Raw genomic sequence first — 13489 nt, forward strand, 5'->3', positions numbered from 1 at the left:
GTAAAGTCTATGCTGTGAGTGTAATATAAGTCCTGTCCGTGTGCGCGGAGGTAACTGATAGCTGTGAAATATTGATGCTGGGTGGGTGTCTGCTCTGGCTGTCTGCCCGCGTTTCCAAATCATTTTGTCGTGTTAAAGGACAACACTTATTAATTATCGAGCTGTAAAGTTCCCACACGCCTCCTAACCTGTTTTTCTTCACATGACAGCGATCTCTTCACATGACAGTCGAGTATATCTAATAGATGATTCTGCACATCACATTTTATGGTGTGGTATGTGTCCTTTATGTGGTGAGGAGCAAGGTTTGACAGTGTTAAATGTACTCATTGAGTGTAAGTTTGTTAATAAGGTTGCACATGACGGAGATGGAGGTGCAGAGCATGCAACCCAGTTGCCAGAGCAAAATGTACACATTTAACGTTCCTGCAAAATGCCAAAATGTTGATTGTCTACGTTTCTTAACAAAAAATACGTATCTATTGGGAGCACAATATGCAGGCAGAGGGTGGCATCGGTTTTGCAGATATCCTCTGCTGCCTACACATTGGTTTGCTCAGGAATCAAATATTTTTTATTCGTCCACTTTTTTTTATCCGATCTGGATATCTGGATATTAGACTACTGAATGGCTGTTTATCAGTGGTTATCATCCCATAAGTAATGGAAAATAGAAGCCAACTCTACCTCTAGTTGGTCGAGCAGGTTGTTATCAGCCCAGTTTCGTTTAGTTTACAATACAAAACCATTTCTCTAAGGCTAGGGCTAAAAGTGCCTGGTTAGGCATTATAAAAACAGTTTAGAAAGCAAAATAAATGCATGTATGCCAACAGTGTGCCAACAGGAAGTGACACACTGTGTCAGGCCGGGCTCAAGTCAGGACTCAGATGCAGAGCAGGTGAACTTAAAATCTTTTTATTCAGAAGGCAGCAAGGAAAACCCATAGAGTGAAAGAAAAGGGCTATGAAACACCTGACTCTGAGTAAAAACTAAAGAAAGAAAAGTCGCTCCAAAGGAGGATAAACACTGAATCTATCTACACTAAAAACTAAAATCTAATCTTAATCTAAGATAAGGGAGAAAAACTAACTAAACTCTTGAGGGGAAAACTATTAAATAATAACACCTACAAACTAAAAGTGCTCGAAAAGGGAGGAACAAAACCTGATGGGAAAAATAAAAGATTGTAGTAAAACACGATGAAAAACTGGATCAGGATTAAAGGGGGAAAATAATAAATAACACGAAATCACTCCAAAAGGAGGAAAAACAAAACGGCTGACTCAAAAAACTATGAAACTAAGAACTGCGCTAAACTAATAAATTACAAAGAAAAATCACTCTTGCGAGGAATCCAAAAGGGCCAAAAACAAGCTGTGGCAAGAAGGAGATAACTGGCTGGTATGGTGACGGGGTCAAAGACACTGGACTAAGACAAGGGAAAACACAGACTATTGGAACACATGGAGGGAAGGGAGCACCACGTGAACACAATCTGTAATTAGAGGAGACAATCAGACAGATGACACACGGGGAAGGGCAAGTGGCTAGCCTGGGTATACCCATACTGCCTTGCACACTTGATTTCATTTCGAACTGCAACACAGTCTGGAAACCTCGGCCGTTTCTTAGCCCTGTTTTAGAGATCCAATCACAGAACGGGGAGGGACGGCAAGACAATGGCGCGTACTACTCAAAAGATGGAAGCTTGTAGTTTTCTTACAGATCCAACATGGCTGCAGCAGATGCGAAACTCTCTTTCGATCTAGCTGTAGACGGTGTTCTAAATAGATTAGAGCGACAGTTGATTTTAAAAGAAGAACATCGTTTGACTTTACACTCCTGTTTCACCACCAAAAAGGATGTTTTAGCCTTGCTTCCGACAGGATTTGGCAAAAGCCTAATCTACCAGCTAGCCCCGCTACCGCTCACTGCTGTAACGCCTGTGATCTCGCTACGAGCCGGGGGACAGCGGAGCCACAGAGAGACCCGCAGCAGCTCGTCTGTCTATTGACCATGAAATCAGTGGATGTGTGTGGCTGAATGACATGAGGGGAAATAAGGCGTAAAAATAAATGATCTTGCAGGAAACGAGAACTGGAGAAGCAAAGCAGCAAGCAACACTCTCTCACAGACTCTCTCTCTCACACACACACAAACACAAACACACACACACACACACACACACACCAACACTGCTGGTATACTGTGAGCAGCCAGAGCCAGAACATGCTGCAGAAAAACGTTGCAGAAGCAGAATTGAGCATTTTAGTCTCAAAGTAGAGAAGGGCTAGTCTGGCTATGTAAACATTGCTTTACATACGTCATCTGGTATAACTGATCTGATTGGCTAAGAGCTACCTACAGACGCTTATGATAGACATTTGTAGCGCCCAATAAACGGCTCTGGAGGATCGTAAACCACGCCTCCTCTATGGAGGAATGAACGGCTGGTTTCCAGACTAATCTCATTTGTGATTAGTCTGGCGTTAGCCAGGATAGCAAGTGACATGAAACGAGAGGATAGTTACTATTTCAAAATAAAACAGGAAATAAGAAGACCAGAACACAAAATAAAACACCACGTCACAGCGGTGTGACACACTGAAGTTAACAGACGTGAGTCCTTGGTTTGTTTGACACACCTGCTACCAGTGCTTTACTATGTTGTATGTATAATTGTCTGAATACAAGAATATTAAGTAATAAATCCTTTGCAAAACATAATTTAAAAAAAAAAAGAGTTTTTTGTAAATTTCAATTTAATTACAATTACAATTACAAGTGTTCAGGTATCACCTCTATACAATTGAGAATATGTTTTTGTGCCTTCTTAAGAGAACAATCATCATCAGGTTATGTTATAGCAGAACTTTAATCATGTGGATGTTGAAGGCTAAAATATCTTCCCAAAGTTAAGAATGAATTTTGATTGCTCCAGCACACCTGAAGGTCCCGATCAGATAGTGGGCCTTTTAGCTGCCTCGATCGGCTTTTTGTGACTGTTTCCAATGAGACTGAACCTTTTTGCTTACTGCTTCACGTTTTTGTATTTTCAATCTGAAAAATCGTCAGCTCGGAGCAGAAAAGCACTCGGCTCTTATATAAATCTCTGTCCTATTTATTTCATTGTTAAATCTGTAACTGACTCCAGTGTGTTTATTTTCCATGTCACGCTGTGTGACACTACTTGCCCTTGAATCAAATTGAAAACATTATGATAATTATTACTATTATTAACCTTTGCCTCATTATTTTCCATGTAGCTGTTTGTAAGCTGTGTCTCTTCCTGGCCCGCTGCTCTTAATGAGGCCTTGTTAAAAACATCCACATCACTGGCATTTCCCTTTAATGAGTGCACCGGCGCTCTCCATGCTGATGCCCTTTATGGCGAGCTGGCGCTGCTCTTTTCCAAAACAACATGGACGCCGCCACAGCTACCACAGCTGCCGCAGCTTATGGGGTTTTAATTTTCATCTCCGTGGGAGGAGCAGAGGCCTTCAGGGGGCGACTTAGAAATTGAATCAGTGCTGATGGCATCCTGGGAGAGATTCACAATAACACACAGTAACACACCGTAATGCACTGGGAGGCTCCTCAGCTCTGTGAGATACAGTGAAGAGCCTCCAGGGAGAGCACTGTGGGAAAGTGTGTGTGCGTGTGTGTGTATGAGTGTAGCTTGAAGGAAAAATACTCCTACACATATTCAGATTTGAATGTGAAATACACTCCAAGAGATTTCTTTTCTTTATGGAAACATGCAGGCTTTCCTGCAGCACTGTGCTGAAGCAGAGGCGGGCCGCCTCCGCTGAATTAATGACCACCTCCACCGTTGTCAGAGGAAATTAAAACTGTTTCACAAAAATAAAACCTGAAAGAACCAGTCTGCAATATTTGAGACCATGTTGATGTCCGTATTATAGGTAAAACTTTTACACAGCATTAGAAATCATTATTGCAGAACTTGATTTTCTAAAGTTTGCTCTCTGGGTTTTGGTGAGGACTATTGCAAGTATAAAAAAGAAGTAAAGCCTTTAGTGTCCCCATAAGGGAGCTGTGTGAAGTCTGATAAATGTCCTCAAGTGATGTCAGTCAGTACGTTTACATGACACTTGAAAAAAACGAATTATTGCCTAAATCTGAGTATAACTTGACAACTGACATGCATGTAAACGTCTTTGTCCGATGTAGGAGTTCTCCAACTCTGATTAGGACACCCAGATATTGGAATTGGATTTTCGCTGGCATGTATGACAAGACAACGCATGTGCGCATGCTCCCATGATCCCATGCTCCACCCCCGCTCTGACGTATGACCCCAACAAAAACATCCAAGAAAGCCGGCCAGACATAGCCGGTCACACATTAGCCGGTCACGTTAGCCGATTGCACATTAGCCGGTCACGTTAGCCAGTCGCATTAGTCAGTCGCGTTAGCCGATCAATAGCAACGACACAAAGTGTCAAACTGAGGTCAACCGCAAATGGCACCATATTAACCTGCTGAAACGACGCATATCGCCACCCAATGTTGAGGAGGAGGACACATTCCCGTCAGTTATTCAGTTTTCTCAGTTGCATGTAAACTGGGACAAGGACAGAAGTCCTATTAGATGCCAAAATCGATTTTTAGAACCTGGTCTCACAGGAATCTGTGAAATAGCCACGGATTCGCTTAACTCAAAATTCACATTTCATTTACATAATCACTTTGTATGTTGGAATAGCCACAGGATATGACTGTCATTAACTTGCATTGTAGTGAAATCTGTGTCAGTTTCACAGAAATTTGAGTGATTCCGTGGCTATTCCACGGATTGTGAGTTAAGCAAAGCCGTGGCTATTTCACGGATTCCTGTGAGACCATGTTGGATTTTTAAGCATAGCTCGATTAAACTGTGCATGTAAACGCACTGACTTAATCAGCATCAGTTTGGTCTGAAGACAAAAGTAAAAATATTTAGAGATGTGGACTTGAGGCTACATTAGCTGCTGCTAGCAAAACACACCTGAGCCCAACTGAAATGATGGAGCTGCGTTTTGGAAAATTTAGCTGGCAGGAGGAAGAATGAGTGTAATGAAAAAAGACTTAATCTCTTTTCTGATGCATGGATTTTGATCCACCATGGCTCTGACACTATTATAGGAGCAGCATTCTCTTTTAGCATCTTACATTTAGTTTTCTTTAGTCAGTCCCTGTACTGCTGTAATCTGGTGCTTTTAATATTCAGGAAAATTGGCCGATGTCTTAAAGTCTTAAAGTATTGCAGCACTGCTAAAAAACAACAATGAAATATGCCAGCACAAGCAGGATCCATCAGCTCAGCAGAACCAAACATCTGTCTCAATTTAAGGCCTGTATCTCTGGCAAATATTTGAGAATTCACAGAGTCCTGGATCAACAGCTCTAAGCACCAGCCTCTCCTCTCTGTTAGCACCAGCATCGATCCAGAGCGCTGCACAGTCCTCTGGGTAGTCCGGGAAAGCCCCCTTAACAAAATGTCAACTCGCTCTCCACAAAGCACTGAGCTGTCGAGAGCACGAGAAGTCAGAAAAAATCCCCTCTTCATGCTCAATTCTTTTCTCTTGAAATGTGCAGCAATTTTACTGCGGCAGAGCACTTCAGAGCTTTTCTCTCAGCGACAGAGGACACTGAACTGTCTGTTTGAGCGTTTTATCAGCTGTGACACTATTGTGCCTCAAGTGTCAGAGCAAGAGCACTTTCTCTTCCAAAAAAAACACAGTAGGAAACACCAAACAGTCGAGCAATGAAACCAGCTTAAAGTTATCTAAACACAATCACTAAGATTTACGTCATGCTAACGAGGCTTCCTAACTATGGAGTGAACCATTAAAGAAGCATTTAAATCCACATTTCTGTATTTAGATTTTACACTAACCTTTCTCTGAACCTCAGAGGCTAAAAGAAGACGCATTCTTACAAGAATTAAAGCAGAAATCCAAGAGGGAAAATATCACTGTGCTAAATCATGGAACAATAAACCTCCGTTGACATTTATGTATTTTTAGAAAGCATGTTGTTTATAATCTTTGCAGCTGAGTCACCAGTGGTTGTGTTTGTCATCTGAACAGCCCAGTCTGCAGGGAAACATATCTTGTACTGGATAAATCTGCAGATTTTATATTTAACACAGTGAGCAGTGGAATGTTTTTGTATTGTAGCAGTCAAGATGCAGAATAAAAATGATTTTTATATAGCCATCCTGCGCAAGAATTTCTCTAATATTTTTTTGTTTTTTTTAATGGAATAAAATGGACCCGAGTGTGAAAAAAATGGGTCTCTATATATATTCTACACTTTGAAGTTGTTGCATGTTTTCTGCCTCTCCTGTCCTCTCCTCTCTGCTCTGTGAAAACAGATTTTTTTTTTGTGAATATTTGTCACGTGACTGTTCGTCTCAGCAGAATCAAACATGTCTTCACAGTGTCTCTGATGAGCAGAATTTACTGTTTTTAACAGGATCTGGTTAGTGCAAACTCTTTATTCTACATCATTTAAAATGTGCCCAAAAATAAAGTGATTCTGACAGAAATATTACTATTTTAAGATTTGTTTTTGGTCACTTTTTATAGCAGAAACTTTTGAAACTGATGAACTGTTCGCACCGGCCGAAAGTTCAAATAACAATAATGCCCCTTTTTCTATTTATGATAAACTGTATTTTGGAATACAAGTTAAAAAAAATGTAAGTTGAAATTTAATAGTAATTCTGAGTCGTGAATATGGGTTCTGTTTCATGCCTTGGCTCGAGTGAGTGCACTAGCTTTGGTGCTTGGCTGCACTGACCTGCAAGGACATGTGCGATGTTTACAGATTTCTAAATAGCTCACTACCTGGACCCATTTTTGCTTTGTCATAAAACCCCAGACTTAAATAATGACTGTGTTAAAACTACATGTTAACAAAAGGAACAATATTTTTGTGCATCTTCCCAACAGACGCAGATCATGCAGTTTTAGTGCCATTGGGGAGTTTCCCACATTGACCAGTGGCTGGTAATCCACTTTTGCCTGTACATGTCAGTGGGCAAGCTTTAAAAGCCAGAAAACCTCCCTACCTCTGGAAGTAATCACAGCTTATTGATCGACAGCCTTATCAGCCACCTGCAGCTACAGTACAGTCTGCTCATTGTGTGCCTTTTGTGGACAATAAAAGCTGTCCTCACTGACCTTTTGATAGAGACAGAGCTGCGGTTAAAATAGACGAAAAACTGACCTCCTACGGCTTTTCCTTACTACCTTTTCTTGACCTCAATGGAAAAGGTGATGAGGTTGAGGAAAGATGTGAAGGAAGATTAAAGGACTTCACTGAAAAAAAAACATGAAGCTTACCAAGTATTTTCTTCTTATATCTAGCAATAGTATATTAATTATCTTGTTTTGAGTATAATTTAGCAACTGACCACAGCTTCATGTGCTTATTTTAAGAACATGTGTCTTTTTGTAACAAAAATGAGTGAATAACCTCTTCACAGGATTTCAGTCTTGTTTAAAGACTTGTTTTTAGGATTGACATTGTGAGCTATTCAACTGTTGAATATGGTGAGTTTTTACCTAAAATGTTGGTTCCAATTGAGAGTTTTAGTTGCATGTAGTTTAAATGATATTTGAAAAGCATTTTCTACCACCAGTATCTACCCACTGAAATGAGGTAAAAACGTGCTAGTTTCAAGTATTGCTGGTTTATTTTAATGTTACTACAGTTGAGCTGCTCGAAAAAACTGCTCGAAAAAAAGTATATTTGGACTTAGTTTAAGACATCATTGTTTTTTCCAGTGTCTAGATATATTTACTTACTCGAATAATTCTGACAAAGAAAAACTTACTGCACTGGCTGATAATTTTACTTGTTTGAAGCATGTATTTGCTTAATTCTAGTTATTTATTCTCATTTGTCAGTTGTTTTTTGCAGTGTTAGAAAGAGATGAGCACGGTGCTCAGACAATCTGATTGCACTTACTCTTGGTGGATGTTATTGTTATGTTAAAATTGTATGAAAATTGGGCGTTCCCGGTGGCACACCTGGTAGAGAGGGCGGCCCGGGTTCGAATCTGGCTTGGAGCCCTTTCCCGCATGTCTTCCCCTCTGTCTCCCCCTTTCACTCTCAATATCTCTCCTATCAATAAAAGCTACAAAAAAATATCTTTAAAAAAAAAATTGTATGAAAATGATAAATTTATGCACGACAGGCAAAACATGTTGATCATTTATCTTCGTGAGCAGCCGAATGGTGCGACCGTTTGAATTTTTGAATACTGCTGTCACAAGAAATTGTGAGACGACATAAGCTCCTTTCCTTCGGTAAAGGATGGCCCAGTGTGTCCTTTGCTGAAGGAGATAAGAAAGGAAGCAGTGAAGCACCTTTCCTGAGCGTTTAGAGGAGTGGACCAGCTCTTATCACAGCTGCCACTCAGATTCTTCCAGATTACTGCACTCAGTTAGGAACCTTCCTCAGAAAAAAACACTATTCGTCTTCAGCCAGAGAGGCACCGGAGATGGTAGCAGATGCTCAGGGCCTGTCTACACATGCCTGAGACTGTAATTACTCCCAATACACACACACACACACACACACACACACACACACACACACACAGTTCACCCCACACTGTAAAAAATTTCTTTAAAATGACTTTACGGTGAAAAACTGCTAAACCATGACAGTAAAAGACCGTAAAATGATAAATGGGTTAATTCAGTTTCAGTAACAATGAAACACCGTAAATGTATATATCAGCCAAAACAGGATTTTTTCCAGTTTTGTTTTTTGAAAAATACATTACTCCACTGTAAAATACATTGTAATGTGTATATAAGCCATCACTGTAATTTTTGCATTTATCTTTTGTAAAAAATATTTTTTCTCACTGTTAAATGTACTAAACACCATATCTCTAACAGAAATATACTGTAATATTTAATGGTAAAATCTTTAATTTATGCGTTTTCATTTATAAGTATTAAGTATTTTCTAGTCAATTATATGGCAGAACAGTGGAAAAACACAGCTGCCGTTTTTTTTACCGTAAAAAAAAACAGTTTTTTTTACAGTGCATGACAGAATCATGGATAAACACTTTTTAATACTTTATACTTTATTTTTTGATCAGTTAGATCAATTTAACATCTTCAGCTGGTTTGAAGTGTGTGTGTGTGTGTGTGTGTGCGCGCAGCAGTAAGGTGAAGACACTTTTCATCTTTGAGATGTGTTGAACTCTCAGCCAACCTGTTTTAACACTTGCGTCATGTGAAGCCCGGCCCGCTTCCTCCTGCCAGCTTGAGGAGGAGGTGGAGGAGGAGGTGCTGCTGCTGCTGGTGGTGAAATCCCTGGTGCAGCTGAGAAGGACGATGGGGGTGTTGCAGCGTGTTACATCAGCTGAGCTCTCTGTTGCTTTAATGGGCAGAACTGCTCTCCACGTTAGAGGATCCCGGCTGATGAAAACCTGCAGTGTTTATACAGTCATCTTTCAAAGAACTGACATTTGTCTGGCTCACTTATGTGTCTGTCTGCTTGGGAGATCACAAATCACACCTTAAACTCATCATTTGTGCCTTAATTTGACTTATTTTGTTTCCTCTTTTGAATTATTTGTCAAATTTCTTCATACTTTATATGCCCGCTGCTATTAAAGACAAGATAAATGTGTTTAACAGCTGGAACTTGAAATATATTCTCCCATATCTTGGTCCAAGATTAAAACTACACGCATTTTAACCAGTCCATAACTGTTATTTGGGCATTCATTATTAATGTCAGGGTAAATATAACAAGCTACAATTTATCAATTTGTTTACTTTTACTTTGTCTGATTGATAGTGCAGCCTGTTTGACAAACATTAAATTAAATTAGTTGTTTACACCTAAAGCTGCATTTATCAAGATTTTTTTATGTAAAAATTGATTAAATCACTATGTTTAAAATAGCTTTTCAGCCTGTTTTAGTACATAGTTTAGTGCACATTTAAAGAGTGAAGATGGACACAAACACACTTCCAGATGTATTATTGTGTTCATATCTGATGGATGTGGCATTTAAAACTGAGCAAGTGTTTGTTGATTAGTTCTTTACTTTAAGAAGTGATCAGATGTAAATGTTTCAGAAAAAAAAATATTGTCACACCAAGCTTCATCCAATTAGGTCACAACGAATAGGACTGAAAAAACTGAGAAAACTTGAGTTTAATACGCATTTGCATATTTTATTCATTCATTAAAAGTTTCACAGATGTTTTTTTGGAAAGTAATTCTTTATTTCAGGCAGTGATCAGTCTCAAAACTATCCCTGTGATTGAACAGATAGCAACCGTCTGATGATATTACCATGTTTCATCAAGGAAAATTTTAAAATATTGCTGTAGAAATATTGGTGTTTTTGGTTGAGCTGAAAGTTTCAAACAAAACCAGTGTTAAATTACAGTTTTGTGCCGAAACAAGACATTACAGACACACAAACCGAGTGTCTGTGTTCAGAGGATCATCGTGATGAATTTGGACATTTATTTTTTACAGACACTGCTGTACTTCGTATCAGTAATATTTCAACAAGGCTTATTTAAAATCTGCAAAGAGAGCGTCTAATCTATCTCTACATTTATTACCGTACATGTCTGTAAAAGTTCTTCAATGTCCCTCAGGTAGAAGACCAAGAGTTAATAAGGTTAACCCTAACCCTTTTGGGAAAAAAAATGGGTCTCCACATATTCTACACTTTGAAGTTGTTGCATGTTGTTATTTCCAGCCTCTCCTGTCCTCTCCTCTCTGCTCTGTGTAAACAGATTTTTCTGTGAATATTCGTCACGACCGTTCGTCTCAGCAGAATCAATCATTTCTTCAGTGTCTCTGAGGAGCAAAATTTAATGATTTTAACAGGATCTGGTTAGTGCAAACGCTTTATTTATGGGCATGTTTTAAATGACAGATGTAGAATAAAGTGAGTCTTCAAAAATATTACTATTTTAAGCTTTGTTTTGGTCACTTTTTATAGTGGAAACTTTTGAAACTGATGAACCTTTCGCACCGGCCAAAAGTTCAAATAACAATTTCTTTTGATGATGAACCATATTTTGGAATACAAGTTAAACAATTTAAGTTAAACTTTAACAGTAATTCTGAGTCGTGATGAATTTGGACATTTAGTTTTGACAGACACTGCTGTGCTTTGTATCAGTAATATTTCAACAACAAGGCTTATTTAAAATCTGCAAAGAGAACGTCTAATCCATCTCTACATTTATTACATGTCCATAAAAGTTCTTCAATGTCCCTCAGGTAGAAGACCAAGAGTTAACAGGTTAAACCATGTGACAGAGGAGCTGTTTCAGTGTTCACTCCTTTGATGATAATCACTGACCTGCTTTATTCTTCTGGCTCAGCTCTCTCCTCTGGTTTCACATGTTCTCATCTCTTTTCAGTTGACGTCTTGGCTGACTGACTTGTTACGATGGCAGACAGAAAGCTCATCAGCGATGCCACGCTCACCTCAGACATTCATTTTTAATCTCATCTTGACACACTTTTATTGCAACTGAGATATAAACTACGTGTCTAAAAACAAGATAAAAACACTAAATCTGAGGGAGATGATCTTGCTGCATGGACAGATAATTTCACTTGTCAAGAAATTAACTCTTAAAATACGATAAATGATCTAAAACTTCTAAATCTAAAGTTTTTTTTATCTTGGTAAAAAACAAATAATTTGCAGCGCACTCTGCTCGGGCCAGTTCATCACTGCTTGCAGCTTTAATTGATCTTGTTTGAAGAGTTAATTTCTTATTTTAAGCTTTCAACATGCTTATTTCTAGATTTAATAATCTTAATTTCAGAAATCTTGTCAAGTGAAATTATCTGTCCATGCAGCAAGATCATTTCCCTCAGATTTAGTGTTTTTATCTTGTTTTTAGACACCCTTTTTTTTTTTTGCAGTGTATGTATTTTTGTTTTTGTTTGATCTCACATTCTACGACACTAAAAAACAGACAAATAGTCAATTTCAAGAAGGACATGGCATTTCTTGGGGAAATAAGTCTTGTGTTGTTGATGTGTTTTCATCAGCAGCAGTAAATGTACCCTATTGATTCAGCACACAAAAGCCACCGTGCAACATGCTGCAAGTTCCCTCTTGAACAAGTCGCTACAAACAGAAATCTGTCATTAGAGCATAAATGTGTGAAAAAGGGATGTTAGAGGGAGGCGGTGCTGTGAACTCAAACAGGGATTTAAAGCCAGAGAACTAAATGTGGCAGCACTCCAGCAGTTTGCAGGACTTCCCCTCAATCATTTCATCTTCACTTCATGTCCACATCAAAGTGATTTGTTCAGTCAAACGCCTCAAAAGTGAATTAGGACTTCGACAATTACTCATGACAGGTTCTCCGGCCGAGAAGACAGTCAAACCAGGTCACGGCTAGTACCGGGCATGTTTCCCACTCAGTGTGGCTGTATGAAGAGGCATGATGCTGCTCCAACACTCATCTGTGGATTCATGAAGCACTTGATCAACAGAGGACTCTTTATGCAGCTTTAATGCTATTAATGGGCCTCACACTACTGTATAAAGCTTAAATTATATTACTACGTACATAGATGGAATGTGTGACGAGAGACACACAATCCTTTTGTGTCATCATGTCACAGAGCCTCAGGCTGTTGTTTTATTTATAAGGAGTCTATACATGCTGAAGTAATGAACTGTGAGCTCATGAGATCGCCTTGTTCACACAACGTTCAGTCATGGTGGTTTCCATACTGCAGTTCCCAGCAGTTTCTCAACTTAACTCTAATGTTTGAAACACTTTTTACCCAAGTATGTCTTCACAACATAACACATTCAACCCCAGACAACACAGCAGGAAACTAACTAACTATCATCAATGGCTACATTACAAACAGAAACTGCTAGCTCATTCGACACACCTTTCATGGTAACAATTTGCCTGAATCTAAGTGAATATTCACAAAAAAAAAGGTTGTAACCCAAATCTAAGTCAAGGCAGTATCCTTCTTCTAGGCAACATTATTCAAACACCCAATGTATGGGATCTGCGCACTGTAAAAAACAAACAAACCCTGTTGTTTTTAACGATAAAAAACCAGCAGCTGTGGTTGCCACATCTTTACCGTAATAAATACAGTGCAGCTTTTTCTAATATTACGGTAAAATGATATTAGCACTGTTGATTTTACCGTAAAAAATAAAACGTTTTTATATAAAAAGAAACGCTGTTTTGCCATATGATTGACAAGAAAACTTTATAAATGCTGCATAAATGAAATATTTTACCATTAAATATTACAGTATTACAGTATATTTCTGTTAGAGATATGGAGTTTAGTACATTTAACAGTTAGAAAAAGTAATTTTACAAAAAATAAAAATGATTGCTTGTATATATTACAGTATATTTTACTACAAAAACAGTGCCAGTGTATTTTACAGTGGAGTAATGTATTTTTAAAAAATGTCAAA

General features: G+C 38.7%; 1 protein-coding gene across 2 annotated transcripts in view; it reads left to right on the forward strand.

Annotated features, from left to right (window-relative positions):
- Nucleotides 1-13489, forward strand: part of adcy8 (adenylate cyclase 8 (brain)) — a 163489-nt gene that overhangs the window by 36862 nt on the left and 113138 nt on the right. The window lies entirely within an intron of this gene.

Source organism: Centropristis striata, chromosome 11 (genome assembly GCF_030273125.1).
Source record: "Centropristis striata isolate RG_2023a ecotype Rhode Island chromosome 11, C.striata_1.0, whole genome shotgun sequence".
In the NCBI taxonomy this organism is placed as follows: Eukaryota; Metazoa; Chordata; class Actinopteri; order Perciformes; family Serranidae; genus Centropristis; species Centropristis striata.